Genomic DNA, 25,927 nt, shown 5'->3' with positions numbered 1-25,927 from the left:
CATCTGCCCCTCTCTTGCTGCACGGGGTATCGAGAGCTAGTGCTCCCATCCCCTGTGTGCAGCTACTCTGGCCTGCAGTGTTGTTGTGGGGGGGCTGGCTTGCCCAGTCCCCCTGCATGTGGTGCTCAGCCCTGCAATTGGGGACACTTGTCCTGGCTGCAGTGGCTTCTGTCTGACCTGGAGCATGCTGGAGGGCTGGGAGCTGTACTTCTGGTCTCCAGCGCTCTGCACCCTGCCCAGCAGCCCAGGACTCAGCCTGACTGAAGGGGCAGCCTCTGCCATCACCGCCCCACCGGAGCCCACCTTCGGCAGTATGCAGTGCTTCACTACAGTCCCCTGGTGCAGTGCACCGGGGGTTAAACCACAACGCTGCCATGGCCACAGAGCGGGTCCGGCCACGGCAGCGCAAAACACATCCCCCATACACCCAGCACCTAGCCCCGGTAACACAATTCAAAAGTGGCGCCGCAGCACAGGGGTTAACCCCTTCAGTGCCACTGCCGCCATTATACAAGTGGAGCTAGCCTCCGGCCACACCTCCAGATTGCTTTTTTCCTACCAGTAGTCAAAAGAACTGTCTGATATGCCTATTTGGATGCTATCATTAAAATAGTCCTCAACTATTCTTTGAATGGTGACCATATCAGATGGAGTCACAGTAGAGGTCACATTAATTGTAGGAAATTCATTTAGACCTGATGTCAAAGCTTGGTTGTGTTGACTTATCTGCATCACTAGTGGGTCATTTGAGAAAGTTTAATTTTTTCCTGGCAGATGCACTTGCTAGAGAAACTGAAGGAGGAGCTATTGCTGCATCATGTGCCGCTTGAGCTGACAAATTGCTTACCAACATTTTTGCATCTCTACAGATCTGTCTGTTGGGAAGATAAACATGATGTATGACTTACACCTAGGATCAAGCACGGTCGCCAAAATTTATTGATCCGATTGGAATATCCTGACAACCCTTGGATCCTGGCAAAGAAAATAAAGGACTTGATCTACAAGTCTGACATACTTAGTGGAATCGCTTCATTTCAGCTCCTCCTTCAGTTTCTCAAGCTGCTTTTCCAATAGTCTAATTAGGGGAATTACCTGACTCAAGCTGGCAGTGTCTGAACTCACTTCACAGGTGATTACTTTGAAGGGTTTCAGCACTTTGCACAATGCAGAAATTATTCTTCACTGAGCCTGAGCACATTTCCCCTCCTTTTCCTATGTCATAGGTCATTGTGTAGCTTTAGATGGCTTTTTTCTGTTAATCCATCCTCTGAAGCATATAAAGGGTGGAGTTCCACTTTGTTACAACCTCTTGCTTCAACTGATGGCAGTTCAAATTCAACATTTCTTGCAGATGCTGCAATCTTCAACATGCACCTGCTGAGTGGTGAAAATGTCCAGAAATTTTTCTGGCCACAGAGAACATCTCTTGCATGGCCCAGTTATTATTTTAAAAGTTTTGCACCAGCCAGGTTGATTATGTGAGCAAAACATGCAACATGTTAGAATTCACCCAGCTATAATACTCTCACAATAATGGTGGCATTGTCAGAAATCACAAATCCCGAGGAAAGTCCAAGCAGGATAAGCCATTTTGCAATGACTTCCGTGAGTTAAAAGGTTGTCTGCAGTCTCTTAGTGAAACCGGTGATGCACAGAGTAGCCTGCCTCTGAATAAGCTGCTGTTTCTTAGATGCTGCTGTTGTTGGTGCCACTGAAGGCAATATACCCACCCAGTGGGCTGTTACAGTCATTTAATCTTTAGTTTGCTTTGTTTAGCTTTCCACATATCTATGCTTATATGGACAGTGGGTACAACGGCATTTTGTTGGATACTAATTAAGATTTTTTTTAACATCCCTGTACAGGTTGGGAATTGCTTTACTAGTGAAATGGAATATAGATGGGATTTGGTAGCGAAGACACAGGACCTCAATTAACTGTCTTAAACCCACTGCATTATTGGTGGATATTGGACATGCATCTAATACCAGCATAGATGTTATGGCATCAGTGATCCACTGTGCAACTGGAAGACTGCTGTCATACTTGCTCCCATTTGCAAAGGATTGTTTAACAGTCAATTGTTTTTTAAACTACTACTAGTATTATTCTTGGTCTCCTGGGATGAAGATCCACTCCCAGCAGCATCAGGTGTAGTGCTCAATGATACTTCTGAAGAATCCTGTATAGGGGAGGACTCAGTTAGCCTTATCAAATTAGATGCAGGACTACTTCCGAACATGTTTCAGGAAATGGTTGATGAAGGTGTTGGTGGTGGTGATGGCAGGTTCTTGGATCTAGTGGAGAGGAGAGAGCTAGCTGCCCTGGACTGCTTGTTGTTACTTTTTTAGCCAAAGTTTCTGAATTTGGCAAAAACTTTTCATGGATGCACTGCATATGACATAACAGGGAGAAGGTTCCTAGGTGATTAAGGTCCCTACCTCTACTTTGACTCTGCAAAGGCTACAGATGGCTTGACAATTGTTGTCTGGATTTGGGTAGAAATAATTCCACACATTAGAGGTGGACTTTTTGCTTATTCCCAGGCATGACAATGTCTTATCATGGGCAACAACTGTTTCCACTGGTGCCTGATTTACACAAACAACTGTTAATCACTGTGGAACCATTATCAGGAAAAGGAAGCTCTATAAGATGTAGCGAGTTGATTAATCAAGATCAAATTGATAATAGATTGTGAGGACAAGATGGCTAGTTGCAGTGTTGAGGACTGGTATGCACTTGGCTAGTTGCAGCCTGAATAACTGGTATGCACTAGGCTAGTTGCAGTCTTGTAGACTGGTATGCACTTGACTGGTTGCAGCCTGAATAGCTGGTATGCACTTGGCTAGTTGCAGTCTTGTGGACTGGTATGCACTTGACTGGTTGCATCCTGAATAGCTGGTATGCCCTTGGCTAGTTGCAGCCTGAATAGCTGGTATGCACTAGGCTAGTTGCAGTCTTGTGGACTGGTATACACTTGACTGGTTGCAGCCTGAATAGCTGGTATGCACTTGGCTAGTTGCAGTCTTGTGGACTGGTATGCACTTGACTGGTTGCAGCCTGAATAGCTGGTATGCCCTTGGCTAATTGCAGCCTGAATAGCTGGTATGCACTTGGCTAGTAGGAGCCTGAATAGCTGGTATGCACTTGGCTAGTTACAGCCTGAATAGCTGGTATGCACTTGGCTAGTTACAGCCTGAATAGCTGGTATGCACTTGGCTAGCTGCAGCCTGAATAGCTGGTATGCACATGGCTAGTTGCAGTCTGAATAGCTGGTATGCACTGAGGGATATCAGGAATTGCTGTAAAGTTATTGCTTGCTTGAATATACAGACAATGACTTGCAACTGATATTGAGGAGTTGTAAATTGGAGATTGTGTGCATACCACTGAATAGTAGTGCAGACAGCTGAGTGTTATTAGCTGATTAGCCACACAGACACATTGGGGTATATACAATTAGCCGCGGGGTTTACCCCGCAACTAATTGTTGCGCTGGTGGTGAGTCAATTAATGGGGACTCCACGCGCAGGTGTCCACGAGACCCCGCGCGCAAGTCCCCCGCTGTCGTGCTTTACATCGCACCTCATTTAGGTGCGAGGTAACAGCTGCATGAAGCCACCTTTGTCGGCCTCGTGCACGTCAAAAAAACACACTGTTTCCGCACTTCTCGCGGAAACAGTGTGTTCCCGCAAGTGAGGGCACATTTACCGGTGCAGGGAAAAAGCTATTTTATTGAATAGCTTAAGCCCGCGCCGCGGGACTTTCGAGCTCCAATTACTCGCGGGAGAAGTCCCATGGGTAATTGTATATACCCCATAGAGGCTGCGAAGTGTGCTGGAATTAATAAATAAACAAAACGTTCACAATACTGAAGTGCAGCTGACACTGCTAAAATGTACTTGCTGGGATTCCACACAGACACTGAGGTGTGGCAAGTACTGCTCTGTTGTCACTTGCAGATAAATCAAACACACTCTGGGAAGTGGCAGCCACTGCTTAGATGTAACTTGCAGGGAGATCACAGACACTGAACAGGATGAGCTGGAACACACAGGAGGATAACCTCTCACTGGAACCGGAAGCCACAACAAATGCTATAGCTGGCATGGAGTGAAGGGCTGGCTGTAACTTATGCGATGCAGGATCCAATCAGTGCAAGGAGGCGGAGACAGAACAGTCAGGTAGGAAGACCTTGTGGCGCAGCAGCCCGGCATTCTTGTCTCCTAGCAACGGGCCTAAGAAAACCACCAAAAGCACCATTGTAAGCCAAGGTGCAGCGGCGGCTTGTGACAACATCCTGATCTTCGACATCCTCATCATGAACATGCTTTTTAGCATCACCTGCACAAATATCCTCCTCATCCTGGTGCACTTCCACAGCAGCATCCTCAATTTCTATGTCAGCATGTTGGCTTGTGCTGCTCATCCCCACATTTGCAGAGGACACACAAGTGGTGGAAGGAGGTTCCTCTTCAAGTACAGTATTAGAAAGGTCAGGCTCACACATTGAACCCGCAGACACAATTAGACTCTCGAAAAAAGAGGGGAAAGGAAAAGAGGGACAAGAATGTTCACCGCACCAACCCTGAGTAGATCTTAATCAATAGAGTATAGTTGGAATGCTAAAGCCACCTCTAAAACAATAATGTAGTGTATACCACTGATGATGTAGGGTGGTGGTGCTACCCAGAGTAATATGTGGGAATGAGAAAAACGGGGTTAATGGTTCGCAAAAACCTATAACCAAAAAACTCTATAGGGGTGCACTCTATTTAGCCAAATAACATAGATAAAACTTAGCTTTTATTAATATTCAATAAAGTATAAAAGGACTTACACAGACATAAAGATACCTGACAAAAGAAGTGATAAGGGTGAGTAGAGTAATCTAGGTTATAGTAACCCAGATATGGTTGGCGAAATATAGAAAAAACACGTAGTAGACAATACAACATGAAACATGTATGACAACGATATAAAAAACACCAGGTCAAAGATGTTAGAAAATTGTATTCAATGGATATGTAAAAATGACAGCCTTATATGGTAATGTCCAATTAGGAGCGTAACATAGCTAGCAAGTAGAAAAGCAAGAGGTATCAGATCCAGTACTAGGCTCTGCTGCTCCTTTCACACTAAACAGTGGAGCAAATGGAGTGAGAGATCTCCTACAGTAGTTAGGTAACCCCTAGGAATAGTAGTCAACAGTGGTCCTGGTCATCAACCCCAATTACCACCATGAGTTGTCTTGCCATACGGCATTGGACAACAGATAGGTGCTTCGATAGGCTGAAATGAGAGCCACTGGGAGGGTATAGAAAAAGTGTTTGGAAAATGAATTCCACAAACTGGGTCAGAGGTGTATTGCTTCAAATGGACATATTAGTGATCTCAAGATATCGTAATCATATGGAGATTTATATTGACACGTAGAAAAATTATTAAGCAAGATCACCTCGTATGCCAGAAATAAAGGTTATTATAATGTACAGTATAGGGGGGGGGCAAAGATTCCACAGCCAGGCTCTGCTGCTCAGTCTCATATGTCAACCCAAATTTCTACTCTTGGCTGTCATGCCATTGGGCCTCGGACAGCCAATGGGAGAATCCTCAGGTTTATATGAGAATCACTTAGAAAAGTGAGAATATTATATACAAATATAATTTTATCTATTACATAAGTAATAAGGCTGTAAAGAGGTCAGGATGCTGTTGGTGCAATAGGTTGTGCATTACACCTTCAGAATTATTGTAAACGTAATTGAATTGTGTATCACTATGACACAGTCAGTCTTCAAAAAACCAACAGTATTTTAAATGGTAAGGTGTAATTCTTGGTAACCTGCAAATATACACATGTAGGCAAAATACGTTTGATACATTTGTAATAGATTGTAATAACTAAGGCCCTGATTCAGAGCCACACGCAAAAAGCAAGCGCTTGTTCTGAATCAGAGCGGCCGCTTTTTAAAAAAAAAAAAGACCTCCTGGCCGCTCGTTAAGCTGTGGGTGACCACCCACAGCTGTTGCAAGCGGCCAGGTGATGATCGTGATGGTCGCGACCATCGGACTTACGACGAGACCCTTTTAGTAGGGTCTTGTCTGCCGCAAGCCCCAGTGAGCTTCCTGCTCAAATAGAGCCCGAAGGTCACTACTGACATCACTGGTGATGTCAGTATGGCAGCCCTCAAATGGCAGGCATTCCTTTGGGTTCGTCTCTGTTTGTCCAGCCACCCCCCATCCCCACCTACAAAACGGGGCGAGCTGTTGATCAACATAGACAGCTGCCCCGTCTGTAGTGAGCCCCAAAGCGGGAGAATTTCTGACTCACTCTGGGGCTTGCGCACGTGAATTGCGCACGCCACGCTTGTGCAGTGCCCCAACATCGACCCGCTTGCAAGCACATAGAGCTTGCAAGCTGGTCTGAACGAGGCCCTCAGTGGGATAATATGATAGAAGTCCCTAATATATCAAAAAGGTTGGTCATCGTGATAGGGGAGTATAGTACAGCACAGACCAGCCTAAGATAACTGTATGCATTAGGGAGATCTGAGTGGCATACTAGGGAGGTCAGAGTGGCTTACTAGAGAAATCTGAGTGGCATACTAGAGAGATCTGAGTGGCATATGAGAGAGATCAGGGTGGCATATTAAGGAGGTCAGAGTGGCATATTAGAGAGGTCAGAGTGGTGTATCAGGGAGATATGAGTGGAATACTAGGGAGGTCAGAGTGGCATATTTGGTGAGAACTGAGTGGCATACTAGGGAGGTCAGAATGGCATACTAGGGAGGTCAGAGTGGCATACTAGGGAGGTCAGAGTGGCATACTAGGGAGGTCAGAGTGGCATATTAGGTAGGTCAGAGTGGTGTATTAGGGAGATCTCAGTGGCATACTAGAGAGGTCAGAGTGGAGTATTAGCGAGGTCAGAGTGGCATATTAGTGAGGTCAGAGTGGCGTATTACGGAGATCTGAGTGGCATACTAGGGAGGTCAGAGTGGCGTATTAGGGAGGTCAGAGTTGTGTATTAGGGAGGTCAGAGTAGCGTATTTGGTGAGATCTGAGTGGCATACTAGGGAGGTCAGAGTGGAATAATAGGGAGCTCTGACTGGCATACTAGGGATATCTGAGTGGCATACTAGAGAGATCTGAGTGGCATATTTGGTGAGATCTGAGTGGCATACTAGGGAGGTCAGAGTGGCATATTAGGGAGGTCAGAGAGGAGCATTAGGGAGATCTGAGTGGCATACTAGGGAGGTGAGAGTGGCATATTAGGGAGGTCAGAGTGATGTATTAGGGAGGTCAGAGTGGCATATTTGGTAAGATCTGAGTGGCATACTAGGGAGGTCAGAGTGGTGTATTAGGGAGGTCAGAGTGGCATACTAGGGAGGTCAGAGTGGAATACTAGGGAGGTCAGAGTGGCGTAATAGAAGATATTATAGAGGTCAGAGAGGAGCATTAGGGAGATCTGAGTGGCATACTAGGGAGGTCAGAGTGGCGTATTAGGGAGGTCAGAGTTGTGTATTAGGGAGGTCATAGTGGCGTAATAGGGAGGACAGAGTGGCATATTAGCGAGGTCAGAGTGGAGTATTAGAGAGGTCAGAGTGGCATATTAGGGAGGTCAGAGTGGCATATTAACGAGGTCAAAGTTGTGTATTAGAGAGGTCAGAGCGGCATATTAGGGAGGTCAGAGTTGTGTATTAGGGAGGTCAAAGTGGCGTATTAGGGAGGACAGAGCGGCGTATTAGAGAGGTCAGAGTGGCGTAATAGAGAGGTCAGAGTAGCGTATTAGGGAGGTCAGGGTGTATTTCATAGATCTGAGTGGCATACTAGGGAGGACAGAGTGGTGTATTAGGGAGGTCAGAGTGGCGTATTATTTGAGATCTGAGTGGTATACTAGGGAGGTCAGAGTGGCATACTAGGGAGATCTGAGTGACATACTAGGGAGATCTGAGTGGCATACTAGAGAGATCTGAGTGGCATATTTGGTGAGATGTGAGTGGCATACTAGGGAGGTCAGAGTGGCATATTAGGGAGGTCAGAGTGACATATTAGGGAGGTCAGAGAGGAGCATTAGGGAGATCTGAGTGGCATACTAGGGAGGTCAGAGTAGCATATTAGAGAGGTCAGAGTGGCATATTTGGTAAGATCTGAGTGGCATACTAGGGAGGTCAGAGTGGCATATTAGGGAGGTCAGAGTGGCATACTAGGGAGTTCAGAATGATGTATTAAGGAGGTCAGAGTGGCATACTGGGGAGGTCAGAGTGGCATATTAGGGAGATCTGAGTGGCATACTAGTGAGGTCAGAGTGACGTATTAGGGAGGTCAGAGTGGCAAACTAGGGAGTTCAGAATGATGTATTAAGGAGGTCAGAGTGGCATACTGGGGAGGTCAGAGTGGCATATTAGGGAGATCTGAGTGGCATACTAGTGAGGTCAGAGTGGCATATAAGGGAGGTCAGAGTTGTGTATTAGGGAGGTCAGAGTAGCGTATTAGGGAGGTCAGAGTGGCATATTAGGGAGGTCAGGGTAGCGTATCAGGGAAGTCAGAGAGGTGTATTAGGGTGGTCAGAGTGGCATATTTGGTAAGATCTGAGTAACATACTAGGGAGGTCAGAGTGGCGTTTTAAAGAGGTCAGAGTGGTGTATTCTTGAGGTCAGAGTGGCATATTTGGTAAGATCTGAGTGGCATACTAGGGAGGTCAGAGTGGCATATTAGGGAGGTCAGAATGGCAAACTAGGGAGGTCAGAATGGCGTATTAGGGAGGTCAGAGTGGCGTATTAGGGAGGTCAGAGTGGCATATTAGGGAGATCTGAGTGGCATACTAGGGAGGGCAGAGTGGTGTATTAGGGAGGTCAGAGTGGCATATTTGGTAAGATCTGAGTAACATACTAGGGAGGTCAGAGTGGCATATTCGGGAGGTCAGAGTGGCATATTTGGTAAGATCTGAGTGGCATACTAGGGAGGTCAGAGTGGCGTATTAGGGAGGTCAGAGTGGCAAACTAGGGATGTCAGGATGGCGTATTAGGGAGGTCAGAGTGGCGTATTATGGAGGTCAGAGTGGCATATTAGGGAGATCTGAGTGGCATACTAGGGAGGGCAGAGTGGTGTATTAGGGAGGTCAGAGTGGCATATTTGGTAAGATCCGAGTGGCATACTAGGGAGGTCAGAGTGGCGTATTAGGGAGGTAAGAGTGGCATAGTTGGCATGTCAGAATGGTGTTTTAGGGAGGTCAGAGTGGCATACTAGGGAGGTCAGAGTTGCAAATCAGGGAGATCTGAGTGGCATACTACGTAGGTCAGAGTGGCGTAATAGGGAGGTCAGAGTTGTGTATTAGGGAGGTCAGAGTAGCATATTAGGGAGGTCTGAGTGGCAGATTAGGGATGTCAGAGTTTCATATTAGGGAGGTCAGGGAGTATTAAGGAGATCTGAGTGGCATACTAGGGAGGTCAGAGTGGCATATTAGGGAGGTCAGAGGTGTATTAAGGAGGTCAGAGTGGCATATTAGGGAGGAAAGAGTGGCATATTAGGGAGGTTAGAGTGGCATATTAGGGAGGTTAGAGTGGCATATTAGTGAGGTCAGAGTGGCGTATTAGGGAGGTCACAGTGGCGTATTAGGGAGGTCACAGTGGCGTATTAGGGAGGTCAGAGTGGCATATTAGCGAGGTCAGAGTGGTGTATTAGAGAGGTCAGAGTGGCATATTAGGGAGGTCAGAGTGGCATATTAACGAGGTCTGAGTTGTGTATTAGGGAGGTCAGAACGACATATAGGGAGGTCAGAGCGGCGTATTAGAGAGGTCAGAGTGGCGTATTAGAGAGGTCACAGTGGTGTATTAGGGAGGACAGGGTGTATTTCGGAGATCTGAGTGGCATACTAGGGAGGTCAGAGTGGTGTATTAGGGAGGTCAGAGTGGCGTAATACGGAGGTCAGAGCGGCGTATTTGGTGAGATCTGAGTGGCATACTAGGGAGATCTGAGTGACATACTAGGGAGATCTGAGTGGCATACTAGAGAGATCTGAGTGCCATATTTGGTGAGATGTGAGTGGCATACTAGGGAGGTCAGAGTGGTATACTAGGGAGGTCAGAGTGACATATTAGGGAGGTCAGAGAGGAGCATTAGGGAGATCTGAGTGGCATACTAGGGAGGTCAGAGTAGCAAATTAGGGAGGTCAGAGTGATGTATTAGAGAGGTCAGAGTGGCATATTTGGTAAGATCTGAGTGGCAAACTAGGGAGATCAGAGTGGCGTATTAGAGAGGTCAGAGTGGCATATTAGGGAGTTCAGAATGATGTATTAGGGAGGTCAGAGTGGCATACTAGGGATGTCAGAGTGGCATATTAGGGAGATCTGAGTGGCATACTAGGGAGGTCAGAGTGGCGTATTAGGGAGGTCAGAGTTGCGTATTAGGGAGTTCAGAGTTGTGTATTAGTGAGGTCAGAGTGGTGTATTAGGGAGGTCAGAGTGGTGTATTAGGGAGGTCAGAGTGGCATATTTGGTAAGATCTGAGTAACATACTAGGGAGGTCAGAGTGGCATTTTTGGGAGGTCAGAGTAGTGTATTCGGGTGGTCAGAGTGGCATATTTGGTAAGATCTGAGTGGCATACTAGGGAGGTCAGAGTGGCGTATTAGGGAGGTCAGAGTGGCAAACTAGGGAGGTCAGAATGGCGTATTAGGGAGGTCAGAGTGGCATACCAGGGAGGTCAGAGTGGCATATTAGGGAGATCTGAGTGGCATACTAGGGAGGTCAGAGTGGTGTATTAGGGAGGTCAGAGTGGCATATTTGGTAAGATCTGAGTGGCATACTAGGGAGGTCAGAGTGGCGTATTAAGGAGGTAAGAGTGGCATAGTAGGGAGGTCAGAATGGCATTTTAGGGAGGTCAGAGTGGCATACTAGGGAGGTCAGAGTTGCATATCAGGGAGATCTGAGTGGCATACTACGTAGGTCAGAGTGACGTATTAGGGAGGTCAGAGTAACGTATTAGGGAGGTCTGAGTGGCATATTAGGGAGGTCAGAGTGTCGTATTAGGGAGGTCAGGGTGTATTAAGGAGATCTGAGTGGCATACTAGGGAGGTCAGAGTGGCATATTAGGGAGGTCAGAGTGACATATTTGGTAAGATCTGAGTGGCATACTAGGGAGGTCAGAGTGGCGTATTAGGGAGGTCAGAGTGGAATATTTGGTAAGGTTTGAGTGGCATACTAGGGAGATCAGAGTGGCATACTAGGGAGGTCAGAATGGCGTATTAGGGAGGTCAGAGTGGCATATTAGGGAGATCTGAGTGGCATACTAGGGAAGTCAGAGTGGCATACTAGGGAGGTCAGAGTGGCATATTAGTGAGGTCAGAGTGGCATATTAGGGAGGTCAGAGTGGCATATTAGGGAGGTCACAGTGGCTTATTAGGGAGGTCAGAGTGGCGTATTTGGTGAGATCTGAGTGGCATAATAGGGAGATCTGATTGGCATACTAGAGAGATCTAAGTGGCATACTAGGGCCAGAGTGGCATATTAGGGAGGTCAGAGTGACATTTTAGGGAGGTCAGAGAGGAGCATTAGGGAGATCTGAGTGACATACTAGGGAGGTCAGAGTGACATATTTGGTGAGATCTGAGTGGCATACTAGGGAGGTCAGAGTCGCGTATTAGGCAGGTCAGAGTGGCATATTATGGAGTTCAGAATGATGTATTAGGGAGGTCAGAGTGGCATACTAGGGATGTCAGAGTGGCATATTAGGGAGATCTGAGTGGCATACTAGGGAGGTCAGAGTGGCGTATTAGGGAGGTCAGAGTGGCGTATTAGGGAGTTCAGAGTTGTGTATTAGTGAGGTCAGAGTGGTGTATTAGGGAGGTCAGAGTGGTGTATTAGGGAGGTCAGAGTGGCATATTTGGTAAGATCTGAGTAACATACTAGGGAGGTCAGAGTGGCGTTTTAAGGAGGTCAGAGTGATGTATTCGGGAGGTCAGAGTGGCATATTTGGTAAGATCTGAGTGGCATACTAGGGAGGTCAGAGTGGCGTATTAGGGAGGTCAGAGTGGCAAACTAGGGAGGTCAGAATGGCGTATTAGGGAGGTCAGAGTGGCATACTAGGGAGGTCAGAGTGGCATATTAGGGAGATCTGAGTGGCATACTAGGGAGGTCAGAGTGGTGTATTAGGGAGGTCAGAGTGGCATGTTTGGTAAGATCTGAGTGGCATACTAGGGAGGTCAGAGTGGCGTATTAGGGAGGTAAGAGTGGCATAGAAGGGAGGTCAGAATGGCATTTTAGGGAGGTCAGAGTGGCATACTAGGGAGGTCAGAGTTGCATATCAGGGAGATCTGAGTGGCATACTACGTAGGTCAGAGTGGCGTATTAGGGAGGTCAGAGTAACGTATTAGGGAGGTCTGAGTGGCATATTAGGGAGGTCAGAGTGTCGTATTAGGGAGGTCAGGGTGTATTAAGGAGATCTGAGTGGCATACTAGGGAGGTCAGAGTGGCATATTAGGGAGGTCAGAGTGACATATTTGGTAAGATCTGAGTGGCATACTAGGGAGGTCAGAGTGGCGTATTAGGGAGGTCAGAGTGGCATATTTGGTAAGGTTTGAGTGGCATACTAGGGAGATCAGAGTGGCATACTAGGGAGGTCAGAATGGCGTATTAGGGAGGTCAGAGTGGCATATTAGGGAGATCTGAGTGGCATACTAGGGAGGTCAGAGTGGCATACTAGGGAGGTCAGAGTGGCATATTAGTGAGGTCAGAGTGGCATATTAGGGAGGTCAGAGTGGCATATTAGGGAGGTCACAGTGGCTTATTAGGGAGGTCAGAGTGGCGTATTTGGTGAGATCTGAGTGGCATAATAGGGAGATCTGAGTGGCATACTAGAGAGATCTGAGTGGCATACTAGGGCCAGAGTGGCATATTAGGGAGGTCAGAGTGACATTTTAGGGAGGTCAGAGAGGAGCATTAGGGAGATCTGAGTGACATACTATGGAGGTCAGAGTGGCATATTAGGGAGGTCAGAGTGACATATTTGGTGAGATCTGAGTGGCATACTAGGGAGGTCAGAGTGGCGCATTAGGGAGGTCAGAGTGGCATATTTGGTAAGGTTTGAGTGGCATACTAGGGAGGTCAGAGTGGCATACTAGGGAGGTCAGAGTGGCATACTAGGGAGGTCAGAGTGGCATATTAGGGAAATCTGAGTGGCATATTAGCCATTATGTACTAAGAAACCTTACATTTAAAACCATGTTAATTATTGCAGTCTATTATAGATATTTTGATCATTTGTATTCTTAGTGCTTATAGTGTGCACCTGCCCCTCCCCCCTCCCTCTTCTTTTTGCTTGCGTATTAGCGAGGTCAGAGTGGCGTTTTAGCGAGGTCAGAGTGGCGTATTAGGGAGGTCAGTAATGGAAACAACACAAATATTTGTCACTTCCTCCTTTTACAGTAGGTAAGGCCAGGTCAACCTGCTACTCTCAAGCTGTTGTGAAACTACAAGTCCCAGCATACCCTCCCACTGATCAGCTTGTAAAGCATGCTGGGACACAACAGCTGGAGAGCCACAGGTTGGCCCGGCCTGTTTTAGTTAATGCCCAGCAGATGTATCTCCCTCTTCCATCACACATTGGCCCTCATTCAGAGCCGTACGCTCTGAGCAGAGCGCACACTCTGCATGAGGGCCGGGCTCCATTTTCATGGAGCGTCCTCCTGGACGCTCGTATAGCTGTGGGTCACCACCCACAGGCTATACGAGCGTGTATTTTGATGGCCGCGATGGTCGTGACCATCGCGACCATCGAAATTGCGAGCCGGAGCCTGCGGTTGAGGTTTTCAACCGCAAGCTCCGGAGTGATTTTGGCTCTATCAGAGCCAAAATCACTCCCACTGACATCACTAGTGATGTCAGTGGGCCGGCTTCTGACGGGAGGCGTCAGGGAGGCACGCCCCCGGCACGCCCACCAAAGGGGGCGTGCTGTCAATCAACATTGACAGCACGCCCCCTTTGATCGGACACAACGAGCGAGGGAAAGTCCTTCGCTCGTCGTGTCTGGCGCATGCGCACGACGGAGCTCCCTCCGTCGTGCGCATGCTCAGTGCAGACCATCGACCCACTTGCGAGCGGACAGCCGCTCGCGAGTGGGTCTGAATCAGGCCCATTGTCACAAACCTGGCTGCAGCTCTGACTGCATTATGTCCACCCGGTCCCAGACCACTAACTGTCCACTGCATGCGGTGGCTCCGGAGTACTCCCCGAATCCTCATGACTTCTTCTGCTTGCCACTTCCTCTCTGGCACAGGCGCTGCTGACTGGCATTTCTACGTATAGGGAGCCTGCCACCACTGGACTATGGGCGCCGCCATCTTGGCTCCAGTCACCTGACCATGATGTAGCCGAAAGCGGTTCAGGTTTTTGTCTTGTGACCTCTAACGCCAATCAGAATTTACCAAGCCCTATATAGAAACTTCTTCTTGCACTGACAGATTGCCAGAACAATTTTTTCCTAACACAGCATCACTTCCGGATTTAGACATCATGGGGCCCTAGGCAAGATACCAGTTTGGGGCCCACCACCCTCAAACAATCCTGTGCATATATTACAGTAGGTATTGCTGGAGCAAGATACACATATCAAATTATATACACACACATCATAGATATATATATATATATATATATTGTGACAAGGTCGGGCTAGCGGGTCCCTCTCCTGGGGTAGACGGACACTACCTTACACACAGCAGCCAGGAAATAGCACTCCAGTCGTGGGTTTTCATACAAGCTGGTCGGCGCCAGTTTTTATTGTGCAATATCAAGAATCAAAGAAGCAAAATACAAAATAAACCCTAGCCCGGCTAGACACTAACTAGACATCAAGTTCCCTCACTAACGGAACACTAAATAAATCTCCATCCACAGTACCTTCTGGTTTGTAGCCAGCAGTGTCTCAGAGCAAGCTAACCTGCAGGCCTGCTTTCCCAGGTATGAGACACTCAGCCCTAACTAGACCCAGCATATATTAGCCACTTCCAGGTGCAAGCCCTGATGAGCCTGCTACAAGGCTGAAAGGCCAAAGACCTGGAGTGGCCTGTGGATGGAGCCCTCCCTCTCCTCACATCCACGCCCCCAGGACCCATTCTGGCTTTTCACAGAAGCCAACATTACTAGTCTGCTTTTCTAATAAACTTCTCCTGGGGTTTTTAAAAGATATAAGACAGGAATCTGGGACAAATATAGAAGCCATTCCACACTTCTCCAGTGCTTCTATCACTATATATATATATATATATATATATATACACACACACACATAGTATGTGTGTGCGTGTGTGTGTTTAACGTGCTCCAGTGACACTACTGTAATATATGCAGTTCTTATAGTGGGTGTAATCAAATACACACTGGAAACACTAATTTAAAAAACATGAGAGCAAGGCAAAACATCAAATATGACACAGATTACTACTTGCGCACACGCACATTCACTAACAGTTGTAGTGTGATTTTAAGTGAACGGTCAATCAAGGACCACCTTTTGCAAACCTGCAATGTAGAATAGGAGGAATGGGGGACAAACAGAGTGAGACAGGAGGAGAGGGGGACAAACAGAGGTAGATGAGAATTATGGGGGACAAACAGAGGTAGACGGGAGTTATAGAGGACAGAGAGAGATGTGAAGAATGGGGGACAAAGAGGGAGACAGGAGGAGAGCAGGAGAAATAGAGATAGCTTGGAGCAAAGGGGAACAAACAGAGGTAGACAGGAGTAAAGGGGGACAAACAGAGGTAGACAGGAGTAAAGGGGGACAAACAAAGGTAGACAGGAGTAAAGGGGGACAAACAGAGGTAGACAGGAGTAAAGTGGGACAAAGAGGTAGACAGGAGTAAAGGAAGACAAACAGAGGTAGACAAGAGTAAAAGGGGACAAAGAGGTGACATAGAAGTAGACAAGAGCAAAGGGGGACTAACAGAGGTAGTTTGGAGTAAAGGGGGACAAAGAGGCAGACTGGAGTAAAAGGGGACAAACAGAGGGAGACGGCAGGAAAGGGGGACAAACATAGGGAGACTGAAGGAATGGGGGACAAACAGCGGTAGACGGGAGTAAAGGGGGACAAACAGAGGTAGACGGGAGTAAAAGCAGACAAACAGGTAGATGGGAGTAAGGGGGGACAAACAGAGGTAGATGGGAGGAATGGAGGTCAAACAGAGGGAGAAGGGAGGAAAGGGGAAGAACATGGTGACAGACATACAGTGTGTGTATATATACATATATATATATATATATATATACACACACACACACAAAGTCAAAAATCCACTGCACTCGCCACTCCCAGATTTGGGTGCAATCCTGCACTCTCCATTTTCAGGCCTGGGGTGCGAAGTGGCCTGTGACTACATTGCTTAAATAAATAAAAAACAGAAAACTCAGCACTCACCATTGTTAAATCACTCACAATAATAATAAATATATATATATATATATATATATATATATAGTGGGGTTTTGATTCATTGATTGATCAATGCATTCAAGCCTGCAGCCCACATCACGGAACCCCATTTCTCTGTAGGTTCTACACTATCCGCTGTTTGGTGACTGTCTTGCCTTGAAAAGCCATAAGTTAGTTGGCAGGTGAGCTTTAAACCAGGTAACATGTTTTCAGTTTAAACTCTGTGATTGCAGCTACCAGGTTTCCATCAGTATGACGAATAGTGTAGGACCTGCAGATAAATGGGGTCCCATGATGTGGGCTGCAGGCTTAAATGCATTGCTCAATCCATGAACCAAACCCCCATTATTTATGTATTATTGTGAGTGATTTAAAAATGGTGAGTCCTGAGTTTTCTGTTATGTATATATATATATATATTAGGGGTGTGCACCGCCCACTTTTCGTGTTTTGTGTTTTGGTTTTGGATCTGGATCTTTCTTCGTGTTTTGGATCTGGATTGGTTTTGCCAAAACCACCCTTCCGTGTTTTGGGTTCTGGGTTTTGTGTTTTGGATCTGTATTTTTTTTTTAAAAAGCATAAAAACAGCTAAAATCACAGAATTTGTTGGTTTCTCTGCTCCTATGCTATTATTAACCTCAATAACCTTAATTTCCACTCATTTCCAGTCTATTCTGAACACCTCACACCTCACAATAGTGTTTTCATGTCCAAAAGGTTGCACCGAGGTAGCTGGATGACTATGCTAAGCGACACGAGTGGGCGGCACAAACACGTGACCCATCTAGGAGTGACACTGCAGTGGCAGACAGGATGGCAGTTAGAAAAACTAGGCCCCAAACTGTACATAATGCAAAGAAAAAAAAGAAGTGCAAGATGGAATTGTCCTTGGGCCCTCCCACCCACCCTTATGTTGTATAAACAGGACATGCACACTTTAACAAATCAATCATTTCAGCGCCAGGGTCTGCCACACAACTGTGGCTGAAATGATTGGTTCGTTTGGGCCCCCACAAAACAAGCTGGCAATTAATGTGTCCCTGCACAAACTGGCTCTACGGAGGCAAGATGTCATCCTCATCCTCCTCATCCACCGATTCCTCACCCTCTTCAGTGTGTACATCCTCATCCTCACAAAGTATTAACTCGTCCCCACTTGAATCCACCACCACAGGTCCCTCTGTACCTTCTGGAGGCTGGTCTCCCTGGAAGAGCTGATAATTCATTTTGATGAACATCATCTTCTCCACATTCTGTGGAAGCAACCTCCTACGCCTTTCGCTGACAAGGTTCCCGGCTGCACTAAACACTCTTTCGGAGTACACACTGGAGGGGGGGCAACTCAGGTAAAATAGAGCCAGCTTGTACAGGGGCCTCCAAATTGCCTCTTTTTCCTGCCAGTACAGGTATGGACTGTCTGACATGCCTACTTGGATGCTGTCACCGATGTAATCCTCCACCATTCTGTCAATGGTGACAGTATCATATGCAGTGACAGTAGACATGTCAGAAATTGTTGCCAGGTCCTTCAGTCCGGACCAGATGTCCAAACTTGGTCCTGCCTGCCCTGCATCACCGCCAGCGGGTTGCTTAGGATACCTAAGTTTTTTCCTGGCAGCCCCAGTTGCGGGAGAAAATGAAGAAGGAGCCGTTGACGTGTCACGTTCCGCTTCAGCTGACAGTGTGTTCACCAGCAGGTCTTTGCACCTCTGCAGGCTTGTGTCGGCCGGAAAGAGAGACACCACATAGGCTTTAAACCTAGGATCAAGCACGGTGGCCAAAATGTAGTGGTCTGATTTCAACAGATTGACCACCCTGGAATCCTGGCAAAGCGAATGAAGGGCTTCATCCACAAGTCCCACATGCCGAGCAGAATCGCTCCGTCTTAGCTCCTCCTTCACTTTCTCCAGCTGCTTCTGCAAAAGCCTGATGAGGGGAATGACCTGACTCAAGCTGGCTGTGTCTGAACTGACTTCACGTGTGGCAAGTTCGAAGGGCTGGAGAACCTTGCACAACACGGAAATCATTCTCCACTGTGCTTGAGTCAGGTGCATACCCCCTCCTTTGCCTATGTCATAGGTGGATGTATAGGCTTGTATGGCCTTTTGCTGCTCCTCCATCCTCTGAAGCATATAGAGGGTTGAGTTCCACCGCGTCACAACCTCTTGCTTCAGGTGATGGCGGGGCAGGTTCAAGAGTGTTTGCTGGCGCTCCAGTCTTCGGCACGCAGTCGCTGAATGGCGAAAGTGGCCAGAAATTTTTCGGGCCACCCAAAGCGTCTCCTGCACGCCCCTGTCACTTTTCAGAAAATTCTGCACCACCAAGTTTATTGTGTGAGCAAAACATGGGATGTGCTGGAATTTGCCCAAATGTAATGCCCGCACAATATTGGTGGCGTTGTCAGATATCACAAATCCCCAGGAGAGTCTAAGTGGGGTAAGCCACTGGGCGATGATTTCCCTCAGTTTCTCTAAGAGGTTGTCGGCGGTGTGCCTCTTACTGAAACCGGTGATACACTTAGCCTTGTAACGAGCTGGCGTTTCTGAGATGCTGCTACTGGTGACGCTGCTGCTGTTGCTGCGTAAGGTGATACATCTACCCAGTGGGCTGTCACAGTCATATAGTCCTTAGTTCCACTTGTCCACATGTCCGTGGTTAAGTGGACATTGTGTACAACGGCATTTTTCAGGACACTGAGGACACTTTTTCTGACGTTTCTGTACAGTCTCGGTATCGCCTGCCTAGTGAAGTGGAATCTAGACGGGATTTGGAACCGGGGACACACTACCTCCATCAATTGTCTAAATCCCACTGCACTAATGGCGGATACCGGACGCACGTCTAACACCAACATAGCAGTCAAGGCCTCAGTTATACGTTTTGCTTCAGGATGACTGCTGTCGTACTTCATCCTCCTCGCTAAGGACTGTTGGAGGGTCAATTGTTTAGTAAAAGTAGTGGTGTTCCTACTTCCTCTCTGGGATGATGAACGACTCCCAGCAGCAGCAACAGCAGCAGCGGCAGCAGTAGGCCTAGCAATGCCGGATCCTCCAGAGGAATCCCGGATAGGAGAGTCAGTCATGCCAGTGACATGGCCTGCAGGACTACTTCCGATCCTGACTAAGGAGGAAATTGACGAGGAGGGAGTTGACGGTGTGGTTTGCAGGCGCTTGGATACAACAGGACAACGGGATTTAGGTGTCCCTGGACTGCTTACGGTCTTAGCCAAAGTTTCTGAACTTGACAGTAACTTTTTATGAACGCGCTGCAGGTGCCGTATAAGGGAGGATGTTCCTAGGTGGTTGACGTCCCTACCCCTACTTATTTCACCTTTACATATGGTACATATGGCAAGACAGTTGTTGTCCGGATTTGGATAGAAATATTGCCAGACCAAAGAGGTGGAATGTTTGGTCTTCTGCCCAGGCATGACCGTGATGGGCTTTTTCATCCCACGGACAACAACTGTCTCCCCCGGAGCCTGATTTAAACAAACCACATCACCATCAGAATCCTCCTCGCCAACTTCCTCCTCAGCGCCAGCTACACCAGTATCCTCATCCTGTTGTACTTCAACAGTGACATCTTCAATTTGCATATCAGCAAGTGGACTGTGGGTGCTCCTTTCAGCACTTGCAGGGGGCGTGCAAATGGTGGAAAGAGCCACCTCTTCCCGTCCAGTGCTGGGAAGGTCAGGCATCGCAACCACCACCACACTTGGACTCTCCTTGGGGATTTGTGATATCTTCTTAGAAAGCACAGTTCTTCGCTGTGCTTTTGCCAGCTTAACTCTTTTGATTTTTTTAGTGGGAGGAGGGCTTCCATCGTCATGTGAAGCTGAACCACTAGTCATGAACATACTAGGGATCGACCTTAGCCGTTCCTTGCCACTCCGTGTCGTAAATGGCATATTGGCAAGTTTACGTTTCTCTTCAGCTGATTTAAATGTCTTTTTCAAGGTCATTTTCCTGAACTTTGCCATTTGGGATTGTATGTGCCCTCTACTATGACATTGGGCATCGGCCTTGGCAGACGACGTTGATGGCATGTTATCGTCTATGTCATGACTAGTGGCAGCAGCTTCAGCACTAGGAGGAAGTGGTTCTTGATCTTTCTCTATTTTATTTTTATCGGAGAAAGTTTGGTCCTCCATTTATGTTATATCGATTTGATATATACGTGCGGCTAAACACAGAAAATAATTTTTTTTTTGGTTTGGACTGGAGTGTACTTTGGGGGTTACAGCACCCTTTAACAGTCAAGCCAGCCGGCCCTTTACTTATGACACAGGCGCACTCTTGGCACTACTTTGTTGATGCACGTGCGGCTACTGCGCACACAATTCACAAACACAGAAAATAATTTTTTTTTTGGTTTGGACTGGAGTGTACTTTGGGGGTTACAGCACCCTTTAACGGTCAAGCCAGCCGGCCCTTTACTTATGACACAGGCGCACGCTTGGCACTACTTTGTTGATGCACGTGCGGCTACTGCGCACACAATTCACAAACACAGAAAATAATTTTTTTTTAGGTTTGGACTGGAGTGTACTTTCGGGGGTTACAGCACCCTTAACAGTCAAGCCAGCCGGCCCTTTACTTATGACACAGGCGCACGCTTGGCACTACTTTGTTGATGCACGTGCGGCTACTGCGCACACAATTCACAAACACAGAAAATAATTTTTTTTTGGTTTGGACTGGAGTGTACTTTCGGGGGTTACAGCACCCTTTAACGGTCAAGCCAGCCGGCCCTTTACTTATGACAAAGGCGCACGCTTGGCACTACTTTGTTGATGCACGTGCGGCTACTGCGCACACAATTCACAAACACAGAAAATAATTTTTTTTTTGGTTTGGACTGGAGTGTACTCTCGGGGGTTACAGCACCCTTAACGGTCAAGCCAGCCGGCCCTTTACTTATGACACAGGCGCACGCTTGGCACTACTTTGTTGATGCACGTGCGGCTACTGCGCACACAATTCACAAACACAGAAAATAATTTTTTTTTGGTTTGGACTGGAGTGTACTTTCGGGGGTTACAGCACCCTTTAACGGTCAAGCCAGCCGGCCCTTTACTTATGACACAGGCGCACGCTTGGCACTACTTTGTTGATGCACGTGCGGCTACTGCGCACACAATTCACAAACACAGAAAATAATTTTTTTTTTGGTTTGGACTGGAGTGTACTTTTGGGGGTTACAGCACCCTTTAACGGTCAAGCCAGCTGGCCCTTTACTTATGACACAGGCGCACGCTTGGCACTACTTTGTTGATGCACGTGCGGCTACTGCGCACACAATTCACAAACACAGAAAATAATTTTTTTTTGGTTTGGACTGGAGTGTACTTTCGGGGGTTACAGCACCCTTTAACGGTCAAGCCAGCCGTCCCTTTACTTATGACACAGGCGCACGCTTGGCACTACTTTGTTGATGCACGTGCGGCTACTGCGCACACAATTCACAAACACAGAAAATAATTTTTTTTTTGGTTTGGACTGGAGTGTACTTTGGGGGTTACAGCACCCTTTAACGGTCAAGCCAGCCGGCCCTTTACTTATGACACAGGCGCACGCTTGGCACTACTTTGTTGATGCACGTGCGGCTACTGCGCACACAATTCACAAACACAGAAAATAATTTTTTTTTTGGTTTGGACTGGAGTGTACTTTCAGGGGTTACAGCACCCTTAACGGTCAAGCCAGCTGGCCCTTTACTTATGACACAGGTGCACGCTTGGCACTACTTTGTTGATGCACGTGCGGCTACTGCGCACACAATTCACAAACACAGAAAATAATTTTTTTTTTGGTTAGGACTGGAGTGTACTTTCGGGGGTTACAGCACCCTTAACGGTCAAGCCAGCCGGCCCTTTACTTATGACACAGGCGCACGCTTGGCACTACTTTGTTGATGCACGTGCGGCTACTGCGCACACAATTCACAAACACAGAAAATTGTTTTTTTTTTGGTTTGGACTGGAGTGTACTTTCGGGGGTTACAGCACCGTTAATGGTCAAGCCAGCCGGCCCTTTACTTATGACACAGGCGCACGTTTGGCACTACTTTGTTGATGCACGTGCGGCTACTGCGCACACAATTCACAAACACAGAAAATAATTTTTTTTTGGTTTGGACTGGAGTGTACATTGGGGGTTACAGCACCCTTTAACGGTCAAGCCAGCCGGCCCTTTACTTATGACACAGGCGCACGCTTGGCACTACTTTGTTGATGCACGTGCGGCTACTGCGCACACAATTCACAAACACAGAAAATAATTTTTTTTTGGTTTGGACTGGAGTGTACTTTCGGGGGTTACAGCACCCTTTAACGGTCAAGCCAGCCGGCCCTTTACTTATGACAAAGGCGCACGCTTGGCACTACTTTGTTGATGCACGTGCGGCTACTGCGCACACAATTCACAAACACAGAAAATAATTTTTTTTTTGGTTTGGACTGGAGTGTACTCTCGGGGGTTACAGCACCCTTAACGGTCAAGCCAGCCGGCCCTTTACTTATGACACAGGCACACGCTTGGCACTACTTTGTTGATGCACGTGCGGCTACTGCGCACACAATTCACAAACACAGAAAATAATTTTTTTTTGGTTTGGACTGGAGTGTACTTTCGGGGGTTACAGCACCCTTTAATGGTCAAGCCAGCCGGCCCTTTACTTATGACACAGGCGCACGCTTGGCACTACTTTGTTGATGCACGTGCGGCTACTGCGCACACAATTCACAAACACAGAAAATAATTTTTTTTTTGGTTTGGACTGGAGTGTACTTTGGGGGTTACAGCACCCTTTAACGGTCAAGCCAGCCGGCCCTTTACTTATGACACAGGCGCACGCTTGGCACTACTTTGTTGATGCACGTGCGGCTACTGCGCACACAATTCACAAACACAGAAAATAATTTTTTTTTGGTTTGGACTGGAGTGTACTTTCGGGGGTTACAGCACCCTTTAACGGTCAAGCCAGCCGGCCCTTTACTTATGACACAGGCGCACGCTTGGCACTACTTTGTTGATGCACGTGCGGCTACTGCGCACACAATTCACAAACACAGAAAATAATTTTTTTTTTGGTTTGGACTGGAGTGTACTTTGGGGGTTACAGCACCCTTTAACGGTCAAGCCAGCTGGCCCTTTACTTATGACACAGGCGCACGCTTGGCACTACTTTGTTGATGCACGTGCGGCTACTGCGCACACAATTCACAAACACAGAAAATAATTTTTTTTTTGGTTTGGACTGGAGTGTACTTTGGGGGTTACAGCACCCTTTAACGGTCAAGCCAGCCGGCCCTTTACTTATGACACAGGCGCACGCTTGGCACTACTTTGTTGATGCACGTGCGGCTACTGCGCACACAATTCACAAACACAGAAAATAATTTTTTTTTTGGTTTGGACTGGAGTGTACTTTCGGGGGTTACAGCACCCTTAATGGTCAAGCCAGCTGGCCCTTTACTTATGACACAGGTGCACGCTTGGCACTACTTTGTTGATGCACGTGCGGCTACTGCGCACACAATTCACAAACACAGAAAATAATTTTTTTTTTGGTTTGGACTGGAGTGTACTTTCGGGGGTTACAGCACCCTTAATGGTCAAGCCAGCCGGCCCTTTACTTATGACACAGGCGCACGCTTGGCACTACTTTGTTGATGCACGTGCGGCTACTGCGCACACAATTCACAAACACAGAAAATTATTTTTTTTTTGGTTTGGACTGGAGTGTACTTTCGGGGGTTACAGCACCCTTAACGGTCAAGCCAGCCGGCCCTTTACTTATGACACAGGCGCACGTTTGGCACTACTTTGTTGATGCACGTGCGGCTACTGCGCACACAATTCACAAACACAGAAAATACTTTTTTTTTGGTTTGGACTGGAGTGTACTTTGGGGGTTACAGCACCCTTTAACGGTCAAGCCAGCCGGCCCTTTACTTATGACACAGGCGCACGCTTGGCACTACTTTGTTGATGCACGTGCGGCTACTGCGCACACAATTCACAAACACAGAAAATAATTTTTTTTTTGGTTTGGACTGGAGTGTACTTTCGGGGGTTACAGCACCCTTAACGGTCAAGCCAGCCGGCCCTTTACTTATGACACAGGCGCACGCTTGGCACTACTTTGTTGATGCACGTGCGGCTACTGCGCACACAATTCACAAACACAGAAAATTATTTTTTTTTGGTTTGGACTGGAGTGTACTTTCGGGGGTTACAGCACCCTTTAACGGTCAAGCCAGCTGGCCCTTTACTTATGACACAGGCGCACGCTTGGCACTACTTTGTTGATGCACGTGCGGCTACTGCGCACACAATTCACAAACACAGAAAATAATTTTTTTTTTGGTTTGGACTGGAGTGTACTTTGGGGGTTACAGCACCCTTTAACGGTCAAGCCAGCCGGCCCTTTACTTATGACACAGGCGCACGCTTGGCACTACTTTGTTGATGCACGTGCGGCTACTGCGCACACAATTCACAAACACAGAAAATAATTTTTTTTTGGTTTGGACTGGAGTGTACTTTCGGGGGTTACAGCACCCTTTAACGGTCAAGCCAGCCGGCCCTTTACTTATGACACAGGCGCACGCTTGGCACTACTTTGTTGATGCACGTGCGGCTACTGCGCACACAATTCACAAACACAGAAAATAATTTTTTTTTTGGTTTGGACTGGAGTGTACTTTGGGGGTTACAGCACCCTTTAACGGTCAAGCCAGCCGGCCCTTTACTTATGACACAGGCGCACGCTTGGCACTACTTTGTTGATGCACGTGCGGCTACTGCGCACACAATTCACAAACACAGAAAATAATTTTTTTTTGGTTTGGACTGGAGTGTACTTTCGGGGGTTACAGCACCCTTTAACGGTCAAGCCAGCCGGCCCTTTACTTATGACACAGGCGCACGCTTGGCACTACTTTGTTGATGCACGTGCGGCTACTGCGCACACAATTCACAAACACAGAAAATAATTTTTTTTTTGGTTTGGACTGGAGTGTACTTTGGGGGTTACAGCACCCTTTAACGGTCAAGCCAGCCGGCCCTTTACTTATGACACAGGCGCACGCTTGGCACTACTTTGTTGATGCACGTGCGGCTACTGCGCACACAATTCACAAACACAGAAAATAATTTTTTTTTTGGTTTGGACTGGAGTGTACTTTCGGGGGTTACAGCACCCTTAACGGTCAAGCCAGCCGGCCCTTTACTTATGACACAGGCGCACGCTTGGCACTACTTTGTTGATGCACGTGCGGCTACTGCGCACACAATTCACAAACACAGAAAATTATTTTTTTTTTGGTTTGGACTGGAGTGTACATTCGGGGGTTACAGCACCCTTAACGGTCAAGCCAGCCGGCCCTTTACTTATGACACAGGCGCACGTTTGGCACTACTTTGTTGATGCACGTGCGGCTACTGCGCACACAATTCACAAACACAGAAAATAATTTTTTTTTTGGTT

Source organism: Taudactylus pleione, unplaced genomic scaffold (assembly GCF_031769625.1).
Source record: "Taudactylus pleione unplaced genomic scaffold, aTauple2 ptg000952l, whole genome shotgun sequence".
Classification (NCBI taxonomy): Eukaryota; Metazoa; Chordata; class Amphibia; order Anura; family Myobatrachidae; genus Taudactylus; species Taudactylus pleione.
The sequence above is the reverse complement of the archived record's forward strand: the minus strand, read 5'-3'. Positions refer to the sequence as shown.